The following is a 3401-nucleotide window of genomic DNA, read 5'->3' as shown; positions in this document are numbered from 1 at the left end:
GGGAAAGGAAAGGAAAGGAAAGGAAAGGAAAGGAAAGGAAAGGAAAGGAAAGGAAAGGAAAGGAAAGGAAAGGAAAGAGGTGATGCATTCTCTAGTTGGGATATTGGTCACCTTGGCAACAACAAAAATGCAACAAAATGGCTGTTCTTTATATTCTGGTGGAAGTTCAGTTTCCTGATAATGTCACTAAAAGCGTAACAAAATTAATTATAAAAGCTTAAGAAACTTCACTGTAAGCAAGACATGTTTTTGTACAACACATGAGTTGCTCATTCTCTTTGCTGGGCCAGGAGACGGAGGAAAGAGAGATGCAGGCAACAGGCATGACACCAGATGAAAAGTTACGGCACTGATATTAATCCTCTCCACCCACGGGCAGCCAATCAAACCAGGCCGAATTAAGAATTAATAATAAATCCAGGCATTCCTGGGTGGCCCCAGGGGAAGAAGAGAAAACCATAAGAGAGAACTGTTTGGTTGGAAGTAAGACCCCAGCCCCCTGACACCCCTATATCCAAGGAGTCTGGGATGTTTGGTCAGAAGCATCCCACTAGCCCCTGGCATCCATTTCAAGCCCTATCTGGACTCCACCTCCAGGAAAGACCGCCAAGTGGTGACCCCTTCCCCAGGGAGGGTCATGACCACTCCCACAGGCTATTTAGGCTGCCCCCCGAAAATGTACACGTGGCCTCCGGGTTTTGTGTGGTCTACCCCTTCCTCCACCCTGCCATGCTTTCCCGGTGCCATCCGGGAGCAATAAAAGAAACATGGGTATCTTTTATTTGGTCTGATTGGAATTATTTGTGTCAGCAGAGAGGTTCGTCTAAGAAATATTCTTAACAAGAACCACATGGCAGGTTGGGAGGCAGGGGGCTCATTGTAAGTAACCTGTAAGCGTGGCTCCCTGGCATCTTGGAAGAGGAGTCGCTGATGGCAGATAGTCTCAGAGCAGAGTCTGGAATGGGGCAGCTCCAGGGAGCTGGGGCTTGTCTGCTGAGGGCAAGGCCTGGAACCGGGAGATTCCAAACAACCAGCAAGCCCTCTTCTGTAGTAAATCAAATCAGGTTGCTCAGTTCCAACTTTCGATCCCATTTATAGACACTAGGTAACTTTTTCAGTGGAATGCATGTGATTTAATTTTTCCAAATGCCAGGTAGGAATTTATGCTCTCACTAAAGTATCCCAGATGTTACTGCTATGAAGTTATGTCTTTTATGTACTATAAAAAGGATTTATTTATTCTGAGGAAATGTGTGGCAACACCTAATTCAATTGGTTTGGCAGATGAATGCTTCAAGCGACAACTTGTTCATTAACAAATTAGTGAAAATATAAGCCCATTTAAATAATAATGTTAGTCAAAATGAATTATATGTAAATCAGAAACATGTTTGAAAAGCACAACCAAAAAATACCAGCTAGGCAAAGAAAATAAAATGAAGAAAACTATACACATGCAGTTTGTCTCAGTCTTTTTGTTTGTTTCGGTTTTTTCGTCTCAGAGTTTCTCTGTATAATCCTGGGATTTGCTTTGTAGGCCAGTGCCACCTTAAACCCAGAGATTCCCCTGCCTCTGCCTCACCAGTGCTGGCTACTTTGTCTTAGTCTACTGCTGAAAAACAAAAACAAAAAAAAAAAGGAATACAGTAAGCAGTAAGAAAGAATAGGATTTCCGGGGGCTGGAGAGATGGCTCAGCGGTTAAGAGCATTGCCTGCTCTTCCAAAGGTCCTGAGTTCAATTCCCAGCAACCACATGGTGGCTCACAACCATCTGTAAAGAGGTCTGGTGCCCTCTTCTGGCCTTCAGGCATACACACAGACAGAATATTGTATACATAATAAATAAATATTTAAAAAAAAAAAAAACAAGAATAGGGTTTCCAAGATGAAGAAAGTAGACTCAGTCTGATGAAAGCCTCGGTCTTCACTTCGGTTCATAGTAGAGAAGAGCACAGTCAATCATTTCAGGGAGAGCAGGGAGGTGGGAACAGGTTGGACCAGCTAGGAATGTGGGAGGGCCCAATTCCTCGTGGGCAGTGCCACCCCTGGACGGATGGTCCTGGGTTCTACAACAAAGCAGACTGAGTAAGTCATGGAGAGCAATTCAGGAAACAGCATCTTTCCACGGTCTCGGCATCAGCTCCTGCCTCCAGCTTCCTGCCCTGACTGCTCTTCAGGAAAGACTGTTCAGGATGTGTGAATTGAAGCAAACACTTCCCTCACCAAGATGCTTTGGCCATGGTGTTTCATCACAGTAATAGAAACCCTAATTAAGGCAGGGCTAGTAATTCTTTTGGAAACATAAAGATTTAGCAATATCCCTTTAATTCCCTTTAATGAATACCTCCGAGTCAGCCTATAAGATCCCTTATACAAAGGGATCCTAGCCAAATCTCAGTTGAATGGCTATGTCCATAACTAAACAATTGCCTTAATAGATTCTGTATTATTAAAGAACTGAGTCATTGCTGGGTACATGAACATTCCAAGCCTTGTGGTAAGTAGTTTGCAATCCAGCCTTAGGACAACCTCAGAACATGGCACTGGTATTACTCCTTTTACTGATAGGCAAATCACACAGGAATTAAGCAAACAATGCAAAGATGTGTACGTGGACACCCTGAAGTCAGAGTGTCCGCGTATAATGATCTTATACCGCTAGGCTAAGAGTAACTAACTTAAATACAGTGGGTTCTTTCTTTAGTAAACATACAAAATGAATTCACTTAGCGGATTTGCTCATAAAACTGGATTTAATGTAATTTTCTTTAAAAACAAACTACTACTATTTCATGTGATTATTACATATGTGGCAGCTATGACCATCTCTGCTCCTTTCTTAGATTTATTTATTGTGTGTATGTTAGAAGGATGAATATGTCAGAGGAAAGAAGTTGTAGGAAGTGACTCTCCCCTTCCAGCATGTGGGTACAGGGTCAACTTCAGGTTGTCAGGTTTGGTGGCAAATGCCATTGCTGATTGAGCCATCTTTTCTCTCCTATCTTTTGTTGTGGACTATTGCTTTAACTATGTAGAGATTTGTCTATGCTGGAGAATATTACTTCAACTACGTAAAGGTGTGCGGCTTTTTTTTTAATGCTACATTTGTTTAACTATGTAAAGATGTTAAGGCACCTAATTGGTCTAATAAAAAAAAAAACTAAATAGCCAATAGCTACGCATAGAGGGATAGGTGGGGCTGGTGGACAAAGAGAAAAAGTCTGACGAGGAATCTAGGCTTGGGATAGAACGAGGGAGAAAGAAAGAGAGAAGCCTGGGCCCAGCCAGTTAGACACAAAGGAAGCAGGAAATAGGAAAGAAAGAAAGAAAGAAAGAAAGAAAGAAAGGAAGGAAGGAAGGAAGGAAGGAAGGAAGGAAGGAAGGAAGGAAGGAAGGAAGGA

The sequence above is a fragment of the Microtus ochrogaster genome, chromosome 4 (assembly GCF_000317375.1).
Source record: "Microtus ochrogaster isolate Prairie Vole_2 chromosome 4, MicOch1.0, whole genome shotgun sequence".
NCBI classification, from domain to species: domain Eukaryota; kingdom Metazoa; phylum Chordata; class Mammalia; order Rodentia; family Cricetidae; genus Microtus; species Microtus ochrogaster.
This window is presented reverse-complemented; position numbering follows the sequence as displayed.